Genomic DNA, 13,094 nt, shown 5'->3' with positions numbered 1-13,094 from the left:
CGTCACAGCTGTCACAGCGATTCCTGTGACAGCTACTCGTCACAGCTGTCTCTGGGACACCTGTATCAGCTATTCGTAGCGGCTGTCTTTGGGACTCCTGTGTCAGCTACTCGTCACAGTTGTCACAGGGACTCCTGTGACAGCTAGTCGTCACAGCTGTCACAGGGACTCCTGTGTCAGCTACTCGTCACAGCTGTCACAGGGACTCCTGTGTCAGCTACTCGCCACAACTGTCTCTGGGACTCCTGTGACAGCTACTCATGAGAGCTGTTTCTGGGACTCCTGTGTCAGCTACTCGTCACAGCTGTCTCTGGGACTCCTGTGACAGCTACTCGTGAGAGCTGTCTCTGGGACTCCTGTGATAGCTAGTCGTAACAGCTGTCTCTGGGACTCCTGTGTCAGCTACTCGTCACAGCTGTCACAGGGACTCCTGTGTCAACTAGTCGTCACAGCTGTCACAGTGACTCCTGTGACAGCTAGTCTTCTCAGGTTCCACAGGGACACCTGTGTCAGCTACTCGTCACAGCTGTGTCTGGGACACCTGTGTCAGCTAGTCGTCACAGCTGTCACAGGGACTCCTGTGACTTCTACTCGTCACAGCTGTCACAGGGACTCCTGTGACAGCTAGTCGTCACAACTGTCACAGGGACTCCTGTGTCAGCTACTCGTCACAGCAGTCTCTGGGACTCCTGTGACAACGAGTCGTTAGAGCTGTCTCTGGGACTCCTGTGATAGCTAGTTGTCACAGCTGTCACAGGGACTCCTGTGACAGCTACTCTTCACAGCTGTCACAGGGACTCCTGTGACAGCTACTCATCACAGCTGCCACAGGGACACGTGTATCAGCTATTCGTAACAGCTGTCTCTGGGACTCCTGTGTCAGCTACTCGTCACACGGGGACTCTTGTGACAGCTAGTCGTCACAGCTGCCACAGGGACACCTGTGTCAGCTACTCGTCACAGCTGTCACGGGAACAGCTGTCACAGGGACTCTTGTGTCAGCTACTCGTCACAGCTGTCACAGGGACACCTGTGACAGCTAGTCGTCACAGCTGTCACAAGGGTCTACTGTGTCAGCTACTCGTCACAGATGTCTTTGGGACACCTGTGTCAGCTAGTCGTCACAGCTGTCACAGGGACTCCTGTGACAGCTACTCGTCACAGCTGTCACAGGGACTCCTGTGACAGCTAGTCGTCACAACTGTCACAGGGACTCCTGTGTCAGCTACTCGTCACAGCAGTCTCTGGGACTCCTGTGACAACGAGTCGTTAGAGCTGTCTCTGGGACTCCTGTGATAGCTAGTTGTCACAGCTGTCACAGGGACTCCTGTGACAGCTACTCGTCACAGCTGTCACAACTGTGACAGCTACTCATCGCAGCTGCCACAGGGACACGTGTATCAGCTATTCGTAACAGCTGTCTCTGGGCCTCCTGTGTCAGCTACTCGTCACACGGGGACTCTTGTGACAGCTAGTCGTCACAGCTGCCACAGGGACACCTGTGTCAGCTACTCGTCACAGCTGTCACGGGAACAGCTGTCACAGGGACTCTTGTGTCAGCTACTCGTCACAGCTGTCACAGGGACACCTGTGACAGCTAGTCGTCACAGCTGTCACAAGGGTCTACTGTGTCAGCTACTCGTCACAGATGTCTTTGGGACACCTGTGTCAGCTAGTCGTCACAGCTGTCACAGGGACTCCTGTGACAGCTACTCGTCACAGCTGTCACAGGGACTCCTGTGACAGCTAGTCGTCACAACTGTCACAGGGACTCCTGTGTCAGCTACTCGTCACAGCAGTCTCTGGGACTCCTGTGACAGCTAGTCGTTAGAGCTGTATCTGGGACTCCTGTGACAGCTCGTCGTCACAACTGTCACAGGGACTCCTGTGTCAGCTACTCGTCACAGCTGTCTCTGGGACTCCTGTGACAGCTACTCGTGAGAGCTGTCTCTGGGACTCCTGTATCAGCTACTCTTCACAGCTGTCTCTGGGACTCCTGTGACAGCTACTCGTGAGAGCTGTCTCTGGGACTCCTGTGATAGCTAGTCGTAACAGCTGTCTCTGGGACTCCTGTGTCAGTTACTCGTCACAGCTGTCACAGGGACTCCTGTGTCAGCTAGTCGTCACAGCTGTCACAGGGACTCCTGTGATAGCTAGTCGTCACAGCTGTCACAGGGACTCCTGTGTCAGCTACTCGTCACAGCTGTCTCTGGGACTCCTGTGACAGCTACTCATGAGAGCTGTTTCTGGGACTACTGTGATAGCTAGTCGTAACAGCTGTTTCTGGGACTCCTGTGTCAGCTACTCGTCACAGCTGTCACAGGGACTCCTGTGTCAGCTAGTCGTCACAGCTGTCACAGGGACTCCTGTGACAGCTAGTCTTCTCAGCTGCCACAGTGACACCTGTGTCAGCTAGTCGTCACAGCTGCAACAGGGACACCTGTGACAGCTACTCGTCACAGCTCTCACAGGGATACGTGTATCAGGTATTCGTAACAGCTGTCTCTGGGACTCCTGTGTCAGCTACTCGTCACATCTGTCACGGGGACTTCTGTGACAGCTAGTCGTGACAGCTGTAACAGGGTCTCCTGTGACAGCTACTCGTCACAGCTGTCACAGGGACTCTTGTGTCAGCTACTCGTCACAGCTGTCTCTGGGAATCCTGTGACAGCTACTCGTGAGAGCTGTCTCTGGGACTCCTGTGATAGCTAGTCGTCACAGCTGTCACAGGGACTCCTGTGACAGCTACTCGTCACAGCTGTCACAGGGACTCTTGTGACAGCTACTCGTCACAGCTGTCACAGGGACTCCTGTGACAGCTAGTCATCACAGCTGCCACAGGGACACGTGTATCAGCTATTCGTAACAGCTGTCTCTGGGACTCCTGTGTCAGCTACTCGTCACATCTGTCACGGCGACTCTTGTGACAGCTAGTCGTCACAGCTGCCACAGGGACACCTGTGTCAGCTACTCGTCACAGCTGTCACGGGGACAGCTCTCACAGGGACTCCTGTGTCAGCTACTCGTCACAGCTGTCTTTGGGACTCCTGTGTCAGCTAGTCGTCACAGCTGTCACAGGGTCTCAAGTGACAGCTACTCATCACAGCTGTCTCTGGGACTCCTGTGACAGCTAGTCGTTAGAGCTGTCTCTGGGACTCCTGTGATAGCTAGTTGTCACAGCTATCACAGGGACTCCTGTGACAGCTACTCGTCACAGCTGTCACAGGGACTCCTGTGACAGCTACTCATCGCAGCTGCCACAGGGACACGTGTATCAGCTATTCGTAACAGCTGTCTCTGGGCCTCCTGTGTCAGCTACTCGTCACACGGGGACTCTTGTGACAGCTAGTCGTCACAGCTGCCACAGGGACACCTGTGTCAGCTACTCGTCACAGCTGTCACGGGAACAGCTGTCACAGGGACTCTTGTGTCAGCTACTCGTCACAGCTGTCACAGGGACACCTGTGACAGCTAGTCATCACAGCTGTCACAAGGGTCTACTGTGTCAGCTACTCGTCACAGATGTCTTTGGGACACCTGTGTCAGCTAGTCGTCACAGCTGTCACAGGGACTCCTGTGACAGCTACTCGTCACAGCTGTCACAGGGACTCCTGTGACAGCTAGTCGTCACAACTGTCACAGGGACTCCTGTGTCAGCTACTCGTCACAGCAGTCTCTGGGACTCCTGTGACAGCTAGTCGTTAGAGCTGTATCTGGGACTCCTGTGACAGCTCGTCGTCACAACTGTCACAGGGACTCCTGTGTCAGCTACTCGTCACAGCTGTCTCTGGGACTCCTGTGACAGCTACTCGTGAGAGCTGTCTCTGGGACTCCTGTATCAGCTACTCTTCACAGCTGTCTCTGGGACTCCTGTGACAGCTACTCGTGAGAGCTGTCTCTGGGACTCCTGTGATAGCTAGTCGTAACAGCTGTCTCTGGGACTCCTGTGTCAGTTACTCGTCACAGCTGTCACAGGGACTCCTGTGTCAGCTAGTCGTCACAGCTGTCACAGGGACTCCTGTGATAGCTAGTCGTCACAGCTGTCACAGGGACTCCTGTGTCAGCTACTCGTCACAGCTGTCTCTGGGACTCCTGTGACAGCTACTCATGAGAGCTGTTTCTGGGACTACTGTGATAGCTAGTCGTAACAGCTGTTTCTGGGACTCCTGTGTCAGCTACTCGTCACAGCTGTCACAGGGACTCCTGTGTCAGCTAGTCGTCACAGCTGTCACAGGGACTCCTGTGACAGCTAGTCTTCTCAGCTGCCACAGGGACACCTGTGTCAGCTAGTCGTCACAGCTGCAACAGGGACACCTGTGACAGCTACTCGTCACAGCTCTCACAGGGATATGTGTATCAGGTATTCGTAACAGCTGTCTCTGGGACTCCTGTGTCAGCTACTCGTCACATCTGTCACGGGGACTTCTGTGACAGCTAGTCGTGACAGCTGTAACAGGGTCTCCTGTGACAGCTACTCGTCACAGCTGTCACAGGGACTCCTGTGCCAGCTACTCGTCACAGCTGTCTCTGGGAATCCTGTGACAGCTACTCGTGAGCGCTGTCTCTGGGACTCCTGTGATAGCTAGTCGTCACAGCTGTCACAGGGACTCCTGTGACAGCTACTCGTCACAGCTGTCACAGGGACTCTTGTGACAGCTACTCGTCACAGCTGTCACAGGGACTCCTGTGACAGCTAGTCATCACAGCTGCCACAGGGACACGTGTATCAGCTATTCGTAACAGCTGTCTCTGGGACTCCTGTGTCAGCTACTCGTCACAGCTGTCACAGGGACTCCTGTGTCAGCTAGTCGTCACAGCTGTCACAGGGACTCCTGTGACAGCTAGTCTTCTCAGCTGCCACAGGGACACCTGTGTCAGCTAGTCGTCACAGCTGCAACAGGGACACCTGTGACAGTTACTCGTCACAGCTGTCACAGGGACACCTGTGTCAGCTACTCATCACAGCTGTCTTTGGGACTCCTGTGTCAGCTAGTCGTCACAGCTGTCTTTGATAATCCTCTGCAGCTAGTCGTCACAGCTGTCTCTGGGACTCCTGTGTCAGCTACTCGTCACAGCTGTCACTGGGACTCCTGTGTCAGCTACTCGTCACAGCTGTCTCTGGGACTCCTCTGACAGCTACTCGTGAGAGCTGTCTCTGGGACTCTTGTGACAGCTAGTCGTCACAGCTGTCACAGGGACTCCTGTGTCAGCTACTCGTCACAGCTGTGTCTGGACTCCTGTGACAGCTACTCGTGAGAGCTGTCTCTGGGACTCCTGTGATAGCTAGTCGTCACAGCTTGTCTCTGGGACTCCTGTGACAGCTGGTCGTTAGAGCTGTCTCTGGGACTCCTGTGATAGCTAGTTGTCACAGCTGTCACAGGGACTCCAGTGACAGCTACTCGTCACAGCTGTCACAGGGAATCCTGTGACAGCTAGTCATCACAGCTGCCACAGGGACACGTGTATCAGCTATTCGTAACAGCTGTCTCTGGGACTTGTGTGTCAGCTACTCGTCACATCTGTCACAGGGACTCCTGTGACAGCTACTCGTCACAGTTGTCACAGGGAATCCTGTGACAGCTAGTCATCACAGCTGCAACAGGGACACCTGTGTCAGCTACTCGTCACAGCTGTCACGGGGACAGCTGTCACAGGGACTCCTGTGTCTGCTACTCATCACAGCTGTCACAGGGACACCTGTGACAGCTACTCGTCACAGCTGTCACAGGGACTCCTGTGTCAGCTACTCGTCACAGCTGTCTTTGGGACTCCTGTGTAAGCTAGTCGTCACAGCTGTCTCTGGGACTCCTGTGACAGCTAGTCGTTAGAGCTGTATCTGGGACTCCTGTGATAGCTAGTTGTCACAGCTGTCACAGGGACTCCTGTGTCAGCTACTCGTCACAGCTGTCACAGGGACTCCTGTGTCAGCTACTCGTCACAGCTGTCTCTGGGACTCCTGTGACAGCTACTCGTGAGAGCTGTCTCTGGGACTCCTGTGATAGCTAGTCGTAACAGCTGTTTCTGGGACTCCTGTGTCAGCTACTCGTCACAGCTGTCACAGGGACTCCTATGTCAGCTAGTCGTCACAGCTGCAACAGGGACACCTGCGACAGTTACTCGTCACAGCTGTCACAGGGACACCTGTGTCAGCTACTCGTCACAGCTGTCTTTGGGACTCCTGTGTCAGCTAGTCGTCACAGCTGTCTTTGAGAATCCTCTGCAGCTAGTCGTCACAGCTGTCTCTGGGACTCCTGTGTCAGCTACTCGTCACAGCTGTCACAGGGACTCCTGTGTCAGCTACTCGTCACAGCTGTCTCTGGGACTCCTCTGACAGCTACTCGTGAGAGCTGTCTCTGGGACTCTTGTGACAGCTAGTCGTCACAGCTGGCACAGGGACTCCTGTGTCAGCTACTCGTCACAGCTGTGTCTGGACTCCTGTGACAGCTACTCGTGAGAGCTGTCTCTGGGACTCCTGTGATAGCTAGTTGTCACAGCTGTCACAGGGACTCCAGTGACAGCTACTCGTCACAGCTGTCACAGGGAATCCTGTGACAGCTAGTCATCACAGCTGCCACAGGGACACGTGTATCAGCTATTCGTAACAGCTGTCTCTGGGACTCGTGTGTCAGCTACTCGTCACATCTGTCACAGGGACTCCTGTGACAGCTACTCGTCACAGCTGTCACAGGGAATCCTGTGACAGCTAGTCATCACAGCTGCAACAGGGACACCTGTGTCAGCTACTCGTCACAGCTGTCACGGGGACAGCTGTCACAGGGACTCCTGTGTCTGCTACTCATCACAGCTGTCACAGGGACACCTGTGACAGCTACTCGTCACAGCTGTCACAGGGACTCCTGTGTCAGCTACTCGTCACAGCTGTCTTTGGGACTCCTGTGTAAGCTAGTCGTCACAGCTGTCACAGGGACTCAAGTTACAGCTACTCGTCACAGCTGTCTCTGGGACTCCTGTGACAGCTAGTCGTTAGAGCTGTATCTGGAACTCCTGTGATAGCTAGTTGTCACAGCTGTCACAGGGACTCCTGTGTCAGCTACTCGTCACAGCTGTCACAGGGACTACTGTGTCAGCTACTCGTCACAGCTGTCTCTGGGACTCCTGTGACAGCTACTCGTGAGAGCTGTCTCTGGGACTCCTGTGATAGCTAGTCGTAACAGCTGTTTCTGTGACTCCTGTGTCAGCTACTCGTCACAGCTGTCACAGGGACTCCTGTGTCAGCTAGTCGTCACAGCTGCAACAGGGACACCTGTGACAGTTACTCGTCACAGCTGTCACAGGGACACCTGTGTCAGCTACTCGTCACAGCTGTCTTTGGGACTCCTGTGTCAGCTAGTCGTCACAGCTGTCTTTGAGAATCCTCTGCAGCTAGTCGTCACAGCTGTCTCTGGGACTCCTGTGTCAGCTACTCGTCACAGCTGTCACAGGGACTCCTGTGTCAGCTACTCGTCACAGCTGTCTCTGGGACTCCTCTGACAGCTACTCGTGAGAGCTGTCTCTGGGACTCTTGTGACAGCTAGTCGTCACAGCTGTCACAGGGACTCCTGTGTCAGCTACTCGTCACAGCTGTGTCTGGACTCCTGTGACAGCTACTCGTGAGAGCTGTCTCTGGGACTCCTGTGATAGCTAGTCGTCACAGCTTGTCTCTGAGACTCCTGTGACAGCTGGTCGTTAGAGCTGTCTCTGGGACTCCTGTGATAGCTAGTTGTCACAGCTGTCACAGGGACTCCAGTGACAGCTACTCGTCACAGCTGTCACAGGGAATCCTGTGACAGCTAGTCATCACAGCTGCAACAGGGACACCTGTGTCAGCTACTCGTCACAGCTGTCACGGGGACAGCTGTCACAGGGACTCCTGTGTCTGCTACTCATCACAGCTGTCACAGGGACTCCTGTGTCAGCTAGTCGTCACAGCTGCAACAGGGACACCTGTGACAGTTACTCGTCACAGCTGTCACAGGGACACCTGTGTCAGCTACTCGTCACAGCTGTCTTTGGGACTCCTGTGTCAGCTAGTCGTCACAGCTGTCTTTGAGAATCCTCTGCAGCTAGTCGTCACAGCTGTCTCTGGGACTCCTGTGTCAGCTACTCGTCACAGCTGTCACAGGGACTCCTGTGTCAGCTACTCGTCACAGCTGTCTCTGGGACTCCTCTGACAGCTACTCGTGAGAGCTGTCTCTGGGACTCTTGTGACAGCTAGTCGTCACAGCTGTCACAGGGACTCCTGTGTCAGCTACTCGTCACAGCTGTGTCTGGACTCCTGTGACAGCTACTCGTGAGAGCTGTCTCTGGGACTCCTGTGATAGCTAGTCGTCACAGCTTGTCTCTGGGACTCCTGTGACAGCTGGTCGTTAGAGCTGTCTCTGGGACTCCTGTGATAGCTAGTTGTCACAGCTGTCACAGGGACTCCAGTGACAGCTACTCGTCACAGCTGTCACAGGGAATCCTGTGACAGCTAGTCATCACAGCTGCAACAGGGACACCTGTGTCAGCTACTCGTCACAGCTGTCACGGGGACAGCTGTCACAGGGACTCCTGTGTCTGCTACTCATCACAGCTGTCACAGGGACACCTGTGACAGCTACTCGTCGCAGCTGTCTCTGGGACTCCTGTGACAGCTAGTCGTTAGAGCTGTATCTGGGACTCCTGTGATAGCTAGTTGTCACAGCTGTCACAGGGACTCCTGTGTCAGCTACTCGTCACAGCTGTCACAGGGACTCCTGTGTCAGCTACTCGTCACAGCTGTCTCTGGGACTCCTGTGACAGCTACTCGTGAGAGCTGTCTCTGGGACTCCTGTGATAGCTAGTCGTAACAGCTGTTTCTGGGACTGCTGTGTCAGCTACTCGTCACAGCTGTCTTTGGGACTCCTGTGTCAGCTAGTCGTCACAGCTGTCTTTGAGAATCCTCTGCAGCTAGTCGTCACAGCTGTCTCTGGGACTCCTGTGTCAGCTACTCGTCACAGCTGTCACAGGGACTCCTGTGTCAGCTACTCATCACAGCTGTCTCTGGGACTCCTCTGACAGCTACTCGTGAGAGCTGTCTCTGGGACTCTTGTGACAGCTAGTCGTCACAGCTGTCACAGGGACTCCTGTGTCAGCTACTCGTCACAGCTGTGTCTGGACTCCTGTAACAGCTACTCGTGAGAGCTGTCTCTGGGACTCCTGTGATAGCTAGTCGTCACAGCTTGTCTCTGGGACTCCTGTGACAGCTGGTCGTTAGAGCTGTCTCTGGGACTCCTGTGATAGCTAGTTGTCACAGCTGTCACAGGGACTCCTGTGACCGCTACTCGTCACAGCTGTCACAGGGAATCTTGTGACAGCTAGTCATCACAGCTGCCACAGGGACACGTGTATCAGCTATTCGTAACAGCTGTCTCTGGGACTCGTGTGTCAGCTACTCGTCACATCTGTCACAGGGACTCCTGTGACAGCTACTCGTCACAGCTGTCACAGGGAATCATGTGACAGCTAGTCATCACAGCTGCAACAGGGACACCTGTGTCAGCTACTCCTCACAGCTGTCATGGGGACAGCTGTCACAGGGACTCCTGTGTCTGCTACTCGTCACAGCTGTCACAGGGACACCTGTGACAGCTACTCGTCACAGCTGTCTCTGGGACTCCTGTGACAGCTAGTCGTTAGAGCTGTATCTGGGACTCCTGTGATAGCTAGTTGTCACAGCTGTCACAGGGACTCCTGTTTCAGCTACTCGTCACAGCTGTCACAGGGACTCCTGTGTCAGCTACTCGTCACAGCTGTCTCTGGGACTCCTGTGACAGCTACTCGTGAGAGCTGTCTCTGGGACTCCTGTGATAGCTAGTCGTAACAGCTGTTTCTGGGACTCCTGTGTCAGCTACTCGTCACACCTGTCACAGGGACTCCTGTGTCAGCTAGTCGTCACAGCTGTCACAGGGACTCCTGTGACAGCTAGTCTTCTCAGCTGCCACAGGGACACCTGTGTCAGCTAGTCGTCACAGCTGCAACAGGGACACCTGTGACAGCTACTCGTCACAGCTGCCACAGGGACACGTGTATCAGGTATTCGTAACAGCTGTCTCTGGGACTCCTGTGTCAGCTACTCGTCACATCTGTCACGGGGACTTCTGTGACAGCTAGTTGTCACAGCTGTCACAGGGACTCTTGTGACAGCTACTCGTCACAGCTGTCACAGGGACTCCTGTGACAGCTAGTCATCACAGCTGCGACAGGGACACGTGTATCAGCTATTCGTAACAGCTGTCTCTGGGACTCCTGTGTCAGCTACTCGTCACATCTGTCACGGCGACTCTTGTGACAGCTAGTCGTCACAGCTGCCACAGGGAAACCTGTGTCAGCTACTCGTCACAGCTGTCACGGGGACAGCTCTCACAGGGACTCCTGTGTCAGCTACTCGTCACAGCTGTCTTTGGTACTCCTGTTTCAGCTAGTCGTCACAGCTGTCACAGGGTCTCAAGTGACAGCTACTCATCACAGCTGTCTCTGGGACTCCTGTGACAGCTAGTCGTTAGAGCTGTCTCTGGGACTCCTGTGATAGCTAGTTGTCACAGCTATCACAGGGACTCCTGTAACAACTACTCGTCCCCGCTGTCACTGGGACTCCTGTGACAGTTAGTCGTCACAGCTGTCACAGGGACTCCTGTGTCAGCTACTCATCACAGCTGTCACAGGGACTCCTGTGACAGCTACTCGTGAGAGCTGTCTCTGGGACTCCTGTGATAGCTAGTCGTAACAGCTGTCTCTGGGACTCCTGTGTCAGCTACTCGTCACAGCTGTCACAGGGACTCCTGTGTCAGCTAGTCGTCACAGCTGTCACAGGGACTCCTGTGACAGCTAGTCTTCTCAGCTGGCACAGGGACACCTGTGTCAGCTAGTCGTCACAGCTGCAACAGGGACACCTGTGACAGTTACTCGTCACAGCTGTCACAGGGACACCTGTGTCAGCTACTCGTCACAGCTGTCTTTGGGACTCCTGTGTCAGCTAGTCGTCACAACTGTCTTTGAGAATCCTCTGCAGCTAGTCGTCACAGCTGTCTCTGGGACTCCTGTGTCAGCTACTCGTCACAGCTGTCACAGGGACTCCTGTGTCAGCTACTCATCACAGCTGTCTCTGGGACTCCTCTGACAGCTACTCGTGAGAGCTGTCTCTGGGACTCTTGTGACAGCTAGTCGTCACAGCTGTCATAGGGACTCCTGTGTCAGCTACTCGTCACAGCTGTGTCTGGACTCCTGTGACAGCTACTCGTGAGAGCTGTCTCTGGGACTCCTGTGATAGCTAGTCGTCACAGCTTGTCTCTGGGAATCCTGTGACAGCTGGTCGTTAGAGCTGTCTCTGGGACTCCTGTGATAGCTAGTTGTCACAGCTGTCACAGGGACTCCTGTGACAGCTACTCGTCACAGCTGTCACAGGGAATCCTGTGACAGCTAGTCATCACAGCTGCCACAGGGACACGTGTATCAGCTATTCGTAACAGCTGTCTCTGGGACTCGTGTGTCAGCTACTCGTCACATCTGTCACAGGGACTCCTGTGACAGCTACTCGTCACAGCTGTCACAGGGAATCCTGTGACAGCTAGTCATCACAGCTGCAACAGGGACACCTGTGTCAGCTACTCGTCACAGCTGTCACGGGGACAGCTGTCACAGGGACTCCTGTGTCTGCTACTCGTCACAGCTGTCACAGGGACACCTGTGACAGCTACTCGTCACAGCTGTCACAGGGACTCCTGTGTCAGCTACTCGTCACAGCTGTCACATGGACTCCTGTGTAAGCTAGTCGTCACAGCTGTCACAGGGACTCAAGTTACAGCTACTCGTCACAGCTGTCTCTGGGACTCCTGTGACAGCTAGTCGTTAGAGCTGTATTTGGGACTCCTGTGATAGCTAGTTGTCACAGCTGTCACAGGGACTCCTGTGACAGCTACTCGTCACAGCTGTCACAGGGACTCCTGTGACAGCTCGTCATCACAACTGTCACAGGGACTCCTGTGACAGCTACTCGTAAGAGCTGTCTCTGGGACTCCTGTGTCAGCTACTCGTCACAGCTGTCTCTGGAACTCCTGTGACAGCTACTCGTAAGAGCTGTCTCTGGGACTCCTGTGATAGCTAGTCGTAACAGCTGTCTCTGGGACTCCTGTGTCAGCTACTCGTCACAGCTGTCACAGGGACTCCTGTGTCAACTAGTCGTCACAGCTGTCACAGGGACTCCTGTGACAGCTAGTCTTCTCAGCTGCCACAGGGACACCTGTGTCAGCTACTCTTCACAGCTGTCTCTGGGACACCTGTGTCAGCTAGTCGTCACAGCTGTCACAGGGACTCCTGTGACAGCTACTCGTCACAGCTGTCACAGGGACTCCTGTGACAGCTAGTCGTCACAACTGTCACAGGGACTCCTGTGTCAGCTACTCGTCACAGCAGTCTCTGGGACTCCTGTGACAACGAGTCGTTAGAGCTGTCTCTGGGACTCCTGTGATAGCTAGTTGTCACAGCTGTCACAGGGACTCCTGTGACAGCTACTCGTCACAGCTATCACAGGGGCTCCTGTGACAGCTACTCATCACAGCTGCCACAGGGACACGTGTATCAGCTATTCGTAACAGCTGTCTCTGGGACTCCTGTGTCAGCTACTCGTCACACGGGGACTCTTGTGACAGCTAGTCGTCACAGCTGCCACAGGGACACCTGTGTCAGCTACTCGTCACAGCTGTCACGGGAACAGCTGTCACAGGGACTCTTGTGTCAGCTACTCGTCACAGCTGTCACAGGGACTCCTGTGACAGCTAGTCTTCTCAGCTGCCACAGGGACACCTGTGTCAGCTACTCTTCACAGCTGTCTCTGGGACACCTGTGTCAGCTAGTCGTCACAGCTGTCACAGGGACTCCTGTGACAGCTACTCGTCACAGCTGTCACAGGGACTCCTGTGACAGCTAGTCGTCACAACTGTCACAGGGACTCCTGTGTCAGCTACTCGTCACAGCAGTCTCTGGGACTCCTGTGACAACGAGTCGTTAGAGCTGTCTCTGGGACTCCTGTGATAGCTAGTTGTCACAGCTGTCACAGGGACTCCTGTGACAGCTACTCG

The sequence above is a fragment of the Petromyzon marinus genome, chromosome 42 (assembly GCF_048934315.1).
Source record: "Petromyzon marinus isolate PM22_M1 ecotype Great Lakes invasive population chromosome 42, UKy_Petmar_22M1.pri1.0, whole genome shotgun sequence".
Classification (NCBI taxonomy): domain Eukaryota; kingdom Metazoa; phylum Chordata; class Hyperoartia; order Petromyzontiformes; family Petromyzontidae; genus Petromyzon; species Petromyzon marinus.
This window is presented reverse-complemented; position numbering follows the sequence as displayed.